The sequence below is a fragment of the Branchiostoma floridae genome, chromosome 3 (assembly GCF_000003815.2).
Source record: "Branchiostoma floridae strain S238N-H82 chromosome 3, Bfl_VNyyK, whole genome shotgun sequence".
NCBI lineage: Eukaryota > Metazoa > Chordata > Leptocardii > Amphioxiformes > Branchiostomatidae > Branchiostoma > Branchiostoma floridae.
This window is the reverse complement of record NC_049981.1, coordinates 4,480,192-4,489,265: the sequence shown is the minus strand read 5'-3', so window position 1 is coordinate 4,489,265 and position 9,074 is coordinate 4,480,192.

Sequence of the window (9,074 nt, the reverse complement as noted above, 5' to 3'; positions counted from 1 at the left end):
TGGTTATGGTTCAAAGTAATTCATCTTCGCCACCACTACTCAGGCCACAAGACGTAAACCATTGCCTGTGTAAGTTATACATCTCATGCACAAGCCATCCAGTGGGCTGTGGCACGGAACAGCTGTGAACTATTCCATGTGCCGATTCGCACCTTCAGGCTTGTTGTGGAGACAGATAACACGCCTGCTGTGACCCGGATGTTACCATCGCCATCTTTATTTTCGTCATCCAAATGGTCCAATGTCGTCAAGCCCACAGTCACCACGGGTGTTGTCCGAAAGGCCCTGCTGAACGTAGTGGTCAGGTCGCGGTGGCGATCGCCATGTCCTGACGTAAAGGCGTCACGTGGTGTTTCAGAAAAACCGCTTTCGCCTAATATGGAAAGTGTAAAATGCTGTATTTAACGTAGTGGCCAGAACCCCCTCTCCAAAATTGTTTTAAAAATACCAATACAATACAATACAATACAATGTAACTTGCAAAACAATACAAAACAATACAATACAATACAATACAATACAATACAATACAATAACCGCTTACAGCGTTCGACGTAGCTTCTCTGTTGCAAGTCATGGATCATTTGATCCTTTGCTGCCATCTCGGTGTGAAGTTGTTGTATTTCAGACTGGAACATGTGCTCCTTGGTCCCCGTCTCGGCCTGAAGTTGTTGTATTTCAGCCTGGAACCTCTGTTCTTTGGCTTTAGTCTCCACCTGAAGCTGTTGCATGTCGGACTGAAGCTGCTCGAGGAGACTTTGTACGGACAGAGAAGCTGGGACCGAGCAGATGAAAGGACAGTGTCAGATAATGTAGAAAATGTGTGTTTGCATAACTTTATTAGATCATCCATTTCATAATGAGAGCGACTTAGTGGTTGTTTGAGCCAAGACGCAATTTATTTTTGATGCAGAGTGAATTCCACTGTAGTCCTAATTGACGTAAAAAGAAAGCACAAAGACTTTCGTATGGTCTTTTCGATCAATAAATACAAGCATACAAACATGTAGATACAAATGGAGTAGCTAATAGGTATATGGCAGCATCAGCATGCTGAGTTAACATATATTGTAGTTGACGATATACATGTACTTAAATAATAGAAATCATAGTTCTAAAACAAGAAAAAATGCTATGATGATAACAATCTCGCAAAAAAATCCATTTATCATATCTCTGTATCAACAAATCTACCTGTTAACATAGTGACGTAAATATCCCATATTCTACCAACCTGATAAATGTATTTTTAGGAAAAGGACCAACACAGGTCTCACAGAACCACTATTCAGAAAAAAGTCACTAACAGGCTAAACGTGTCGCTGGAAGTAGTAGAAAGAGGTCAAATAAAAAGATAACGCACCAAACTATAGTTTCTATATGTGGCATAATTACAAAAAAGTAAAATGAAGAGAGAAAACTATATATGAAGCTCATTGTACCCTACCTGGCATCTTACTCGTCCCAAGAAAACTCTCCGTTGCAGCAGTTTGGTTTTGCTCGTTGTCAACATCGCGTTGAGACATGTTCTCCAGATCAAGTTTCAAGTTGTTAACAGTGACGGTCAGCTCCGATTTTTCCTTTACAAACACAAACATAAAAATAGAAACTTAGATATGAATGAAACCAAAGAACAAAATGAAACGTTTTGTACGAATAATCAAGAAGACCAGGGCTTATAGGAAAGTAGTATATTATACATATGAATGTAACTTTTGTTAGATCGGTCACACCACAATGAAACTTCTTACGGTTTTAGTTAAAGTAAGACCTCTCAAAACACGAAATTTTCTGTCTACATGCTGGGTTGTATGTTAGACATATACACATTTCGGTAACAAAAAGTGCTGCTTATTTAACGGGTCTAGTACAGATTACGATATCATGATAATAAACTTTTGAGATTTAGATTGTTCACCTTATTATTGATGAAGAACATTATGAAGAGTCCCATCGCAACAAGGCTAAAGACTACAACTGTTACAGTAACGGCGGCCAAGCAGATACGGTGGGAACGGATGAAGCTACAAAGCGCTTGGTGGACACTTGCTCCCATATACATACGGCCTGCAGCAAAAAAATTATAATTTGATAAAGTTACAATTAGGATGAATTCAACTTAAAATCCATCATCAACATAATAAGACAAAAACAGAATTTTCGAGATATAAACAGTATTTACAGAATCCTACTTAAAAAAAAGAAAATACGGCTACAACAATATTGCTTACCTGCAGACGTGTAAGTTGTGTCACGTTTCACCGCCTCGGCTTCTTCGTACGTGTCCGAGGTTTCTTGGTCTTCTTCTCGCTTGTCTGCAGCACCTTTCCCATAGCGAGCACGCCCTTTTGAAGCGCTCAGGTGGACAGTAGGTGATTGAGGCGGCGGCCCGGTGGTTCGGCCACTGCCGGGCCCAGAGACGGGAGACCGGACCGGCTCCGCCTGCTCGTACATGTTTACTGTACTGGCAGACTAATACCGATCTCTGTATTTAAATAAGCATGAATATGGTCAATCTAGTAGAGCTTATTAATCTGAATAAGAAGGAGTATGTTTGCCCTTTTATCAAAGAACGACTTCTGTATGATGTGCTGCTGATCACACTTTGTTTTTCGGCTGGTTGCAGACCAATTTTTAGGATAAATGAGTTTATTCAAGCACTCGTAAGTATTAAAGGAAAACTTTTCGAAACAAATGTTAGATAAAACAGAGGTTGGGGAGGCAAAAAAAAGACTACCTACATTTTTTTGTCTGTCCAGTGTATGTGGCACTGTTAAAGTTACAAGCTCCAGTGCAGTGCTACATTGTCCTCGTCTGTCAAAAAGCAAATAGAAATAAAATCACCATGGGACTCATGCGTACCATGTTCAATCCGGTCTATGTTGTCCGTATTCCCAACATGCAAGGGGATACGGAATGTGGCTAGCCTGGTATCCAGTCTTATCATTATAGTTCCTCTTGTGACCACTTATCAAATACGGAGAGTACAGAAGAGGCTCAGGAGCTATAATACAGCTGGATACCAGGCTGGAGTGCGGCTTATTCTGATCAATTAATTATTTTTACTCCGCGTACCGTAGGTACGGTCGGGAGTAAAAATATTGTTATATTTCAGCCATACCATAGGTATGGTGAAATATATTGTATTCGTAATGTTTCTTTCTTTCTTTCTTTCTTTCTCCTGTCAAATCTTCAGAACACGGTATCTCCCTTGTTCCTCAACCGAATGACTTGAAATTTGGCACAAGGGTAGATTGGGCCAATACCCTCGGACGTTTTTTTCATTTTTTCCATATCTGTCTCTTAAATGATTTTATTAAGGTTTTTTGGTCATCTTAAGACCAAAACTGTATATTTGGGCCCCTTGTACCCTGGTATTATAACCGAATGAGCTGAAATTTGGTACAGATGTGCCTTGATAAGTCCCCCATATAGATTCAATATCAGTTTTGGTGTACAGTATAACGAAATACTTATTTTTGCGATTTTTTGGTCATTTTTTTACCAAAAAAGGACACTTTTGGCTCCTGTACCTTGGTTTTAGAACCGGATAACCTGAAATTTAGCATAGGAGTGCCCTAGACATATGCGCACATGGATTCAATAACACTTGAGGCATACGGTACAATAAAATGCTCAATTTTGCGATTATTTGGCCATTTTATGACCAAAAAGTACACTTTTGGCTCTTGTGCTCTGGTTTTAAAACCAAATGACCTAAATTTTGGTAAAAGGGTGCACTAGATATTTATTCAAATGACACATGTATAATTTTTGTCATAGACTACGTCAAAATGATATATTTGGGGATTTTTTTGTCATTTTCCAATAGCCAGAGGGGTCAATGACCTTAAGGTCGTTGACCCCCAGCTGCAGATTGCACCTACTGGCATATATGTCTATTTAATCTAATTAGATAGGTAACCAATCACTTAGCCTGAATCTATATCCTAAAGAGGGGGGGTGGCAGCCAATCAGCGAGCCCGGTGTTATCTGGAAGAGTCCATTCTTACACGGAGGGGTTCATTTTTTTTTAAATTCATCATTGGACTGGTGAAGTCTTTCAGTGGATGCATTTTTGGACAGGTCTATTTTGCAATTTTACAGAATGTGTGCTGGAAGAGTCTATTCTCGCACGGAGGGGGATTTTTCAAAATTCATATTTTGGACTTTGGTGACTTCTAGTTTGTCAAAGTCTTTCAGTAGGGTTATTTTTGGACTGGTCTAATTTGCAATTTTACATGGGTGTTCTGGAAGAGTCCATTCTTGCATAGAGGGGGCTTTTTTTTTAAATCCATTTTTTGGACTTCAGTGATTATGTCAAAGTCCTATTTTAGCGGATGTATTTTTGGACTGCTCTACTTTACATGGAAGAGTCCATTTTTTGCACACGGAAGGGGGATTTTTTCAAATTCAGTTTTGAACGGGTGATGATTCAAAATTCAATTTTAGTGGAAGTGTTTTTAGACTGGTCTATTATACCTTTTTATGCACTGGGACCTTTTTTGCTAAATTCAATTTTGGATTTGGTTTCTTATTCAAAAGGCCAAGGTTTCAGTGGGAGTATTTCTGGACTGGTCTATTGTGCAAATTCACATAGGGTGCACTGGAGTCCATTCTTGAACGGGGGAATTTTGTAAGACTCATTTTTGGGTTAAACCGTCATTAGTAAAAGTGATTTTTCAAATGGGTGATTTTGAAATTGCCTATTGTTGCATGGGGAGGGAGATGGCTGAAATATGCTGTATTTGCTCTCAAGCAAATGTCGGCCTTTCTAGTTTTCATACTGTTTCTTTCTTTCTCCTGTCGCGATCGTTAAAGTGATTCATCTCCGTCGTTCCTGCACCGAATGACCTGAAATTTGGCACAAAGGTAGAGTGGGCCAATACCCAGATGCTATTTTCTCCTTTTTTTGATAGATACCTTTAAAATGATTTTATGGATGTTTTTAGGTCCATTTCTGACCATGACTATATATTCTTGCCTCCCGTGCCCAGGTACTCAGTCCAAATGACCTGAAATTTGGTATGATACTGCGGGAGATCGTTATTAAAAGAACCAAGCTATCATTTTTGGCCCAAAATCACTTCATAATGATTTATAAGCCGGTTTGGCGGGGTATCTACGTTTATTTTCATGCGTTTCACGAGTTTCGCGCGTGTCACCATATATGGTCACGTCCCGCGAGTGACGTAATGTGGTGCAGCTGTGAGTTGTGCCTAAATGTAATTACCGCGTCACCAATACGCGCGGCACTTAGCGGAAGCGATGACCTGATTGGGTACAGCAAATGAGGAAGTGTCTTTCAAATTAGCAGCTTAACCATACCAGGAGAGCATGTCGTCGGGGAAGAAATTTGTTAAAAGTAAGTAAAAAATCGTACTGTTTAACTTAAATTGGCTACAATGCACAAACACAGTAACAAATTTGGGTAGCTTGTCGTCGTTATTGTGTAGTTTTTGTACGTTTACTTAACGCAAGTTTAGAGTGTCGGGTTTAGCGATACAGCAGGGCGTGCAGAATGGCGCGGTGAGTGGTACCTGAAACTACACAAAGGAAATACTAATCATTGTATTGTATTCTATTTTCTACTAGTCTCCAAGCAGACCCTACGGTGCCTTAGAAATAGTATCAAAGCTGGCAAGGGACTTAGTGTAGCCCTTTGGCCGGCTATCTCCATTTGGCCGGCTATGCTCCTTTGCCAGCTTTTATATTATCTCTAAGGCACCGATGGGTCTGCTTATTGGAAACTATTTTCTACTGGATGAAGAGGATACACCACCAGTTGTGCAGACACATGGGATTGTGCCTTGATAGAAGGTGTCAATTTGACAGTGCTAAATTTATTACTGGCCGGGTGCTGAAACTCTGGCCTGTCAGAGGGTACAATAGTCAACCGGCCACAAGTGGCACCAACAGACACCAAGCAGAGGATAGCAAAGTCAAGTGCAAGAAGTGTTCCCACATACATTATGAAATTATGACAGAAACACCATCATTCCTGCATCGAATGACCTGAAGTTTGGCACAAAGGTAGAGTGGGCCAATACCCAGACCCGACTTTTTCTGTTTTTTTCATAGATACCTTTAAAATGATTTTATGGATGTTTTAGGTGGTGTTCTGACCGAACTGTATAATTGTGCCTCCTGTGCCCAGGTATTAAGCCCAATGGACCCGAAATTTGGTATGATAGTGCATGAGATATTTACTAAAAGGACCCCGATATCATTAGCCTGGGTACCATTCTCCGCGGTCGGCTTTGGGGTGTTTTTCCCGGCACCGACCTGCTTCTGTCAGTCTGTCTGATTAGCTGCCCTTTGAGATTTCGCCGATAGAGCTTGTAGCCGGCCTTTTGAGTTTACCCCGACTTTCATTCTTGAAGAACAACGGTGTCTTCTTTGTTAATGTGTGAATCACTAGCATACTGTTTGCGTGTTGTAATCAAGAAATAAAAGTGTGCTTACTGTACAGTACTAGTATGAAAGAACCGTAATTCCGAGTCATTCTCAAACTGGATCTTTTTTTTTTTTCAAATTCAATTTTGGAACAGTCCATTTTCGCAAGGAGGAGCGGAGTAAAAATAGCTGAATTTGCTCCTAAGCAAATACCGGCCTTTCTAGTGTTTCATTAATCATTATCTTTATTCACCTTCTGCATACGAAACCTAAGTTATGGCTTCCAACATTTTAATTTGACCTCTGATCTCCCACCTTTACTCTATAGTAAGTACCTTGGTTGATTTTATTAGTTTTCTGTTTACTTATTGTACAAGATTTGTTGCTTATGTTAAGTATTTATTGCTTATGAATTGTAGGACTCCAGGACAAATAGTGATACTACATTTAGTATTACTAAAGGAGATCCAGATAAAGTAAACAACAAACAAACAAACAAACAACTGGACTAGAAAGGAAAGCACATAATATAAGTAAGAAATAACACACACTGAAATCCAATTATTTCTTTTAATCAGACTTTGTTGACCTTATGTCACAGTCAAAGAATTATTCCACTCCGCGACCACATTCTACAACTCAGGTCACAAGAATTGAACCAAAGTGAGTGCACGTATTACATCTCACTCCAATGATTGTAAAATCCTCCAATGATTGTAAGAAACTTATTCCATACTACAACTTCTGTATTTAGTTAGATAAGCGTTATAGAACTGTAGTTATGTAGATGCCATACTTTGTACCCCGTACAATTGTTGTGCAATAAAGCTATCTCTCTCAAGCACAAGCCATCCAGTAGACTTTGGCACTGTACAACTTTGAATAATTCCAGGTGCCGATTCGCACCGTCAGACTTGTTGTGGAGACGTAGACCACGCTAGATGCGACGCGGATGTTAACATCACCATCATTCAAATGATCCAGCGTTGCCAAGCCCACAGTCACCACGGGGGTTGTCCGGAACGCCCTGCTGAACGTGGTTTTCAGTTCGATGTGGCGATCCCTGGATTTGGACGTGAAGGCATCAAATGGTGTTTCAAAGACACCGCTTTGACCTAATTTGGAAAGTTTAAAAGTACATGTTGAGTGTAATGATCAGAATTACACAACTTTCACCAAAGCGAACATTTTAAATGTGTTATGTTTCACAGCGATACAATATTGCGATGATAGGTTCACAATGGGAAAGACTAGTCTATGACGAAATACATCATCTAAATACGTCATCTTATATCCGAATGAAAGCTCATCTGTGTTGGTAAATTCCATAGTGAAAAGTTTAAACTTTGTTCCAACACAAGGGAAGACACTCACCATAAATTTTCGGCCGAACACTCCGACCTTCATCAGATGAATGATTCGCTGCTAATCCGGAAGTCGTCGGATGACGTCAGGTAGCAGCGAATCATAAATGGCGGGAAGGCGAAACCTGCCACCGTCACAGTGCGGCGTGGTTTACCATATTCGTTGTACGGGACAGAACCTCAGAGGTCCGTGCACCGAGTCCTACATCGGGGAAACGGCACGATCATTAAGAACCCGTTTCATGGAACATAAACGTCGCAGTTCAACATCTTCAGAAGTGTCTCAGCATATACACGTCGAATTTCCGGGCCACTCCGTATCTCTGGACCAAGTTCGCATCTTGGATTCCGAACAGGACTGGTTCGTGAGGGGCGTCAAGGAGGCTATCTACATCAGGGCACATCAACCCTCATTGAACCGTGACGGTGGCAGGTTTCGCCTTCCCGCCATTTATGATTCGCTGCTACCTGACGTCATCCGACGACTTCCGGATTAGCAGCGAATCATTCATCTGATGAAGGTCGGAGTGTTCGGCCGAAAATTTATGGTGAGTTTCTTCCCTTGTGTTGGAACAAAGTTTAAACTTTTCACTATAGATACGTCATCTTTAATAGCTAATGCTGTAGGACAAGTCAATAAGTTTTAGCATGATCAGACTTTTAATATGTATAGTTTTAACCCTATTTCAATGTGCCTTTTAGCCATTGAACTCGTATCTACAATATTTCTCCATTATGATATTCATGCTACGCGTCTTATTTGTATTGTTTATGTTACAATTTTCTTATGAGTAGCAATAAGGTAGCGGTACACAATGTAAATAAGCCTGATAAATCGGCTTTCGAGCCGCAAGTTGGCTGTGAAACAAATAAACCATTCTCTCTCTCTCTCTCTCTCTCACTCTAAATCCTTCTCTCCTGGGTGCTCTTCCTTATATTGTCTATGTTTTTCTCTCTCTCCCCCCTCTCTTTCTATCCCTCTCACCCTCTCTTACCCATCTTGTTTCCCTTCTCGACTATATGTATCTCCTATACTCTTGGTGGGAAATGTCTCACTTACAGACCGCTCACTCAACTTTACGGGTTATATATAATTATGTATAATGGTAAAATGTGTTATGTATAATTATGTATGATACCACAAAATTATATATAATCATAGTATAATTGGACTAGTCCCAAGGGACCCATTGGTGCTTTCCGCATATTCATTACACTTTTGTATGTACCCAATAAGAATAATAAAAATTTGATCAGCTAAAGCATTTTGGAGTGTTTTTCCAAAATTAAAGTGACGCCTGTTTACAATACAAT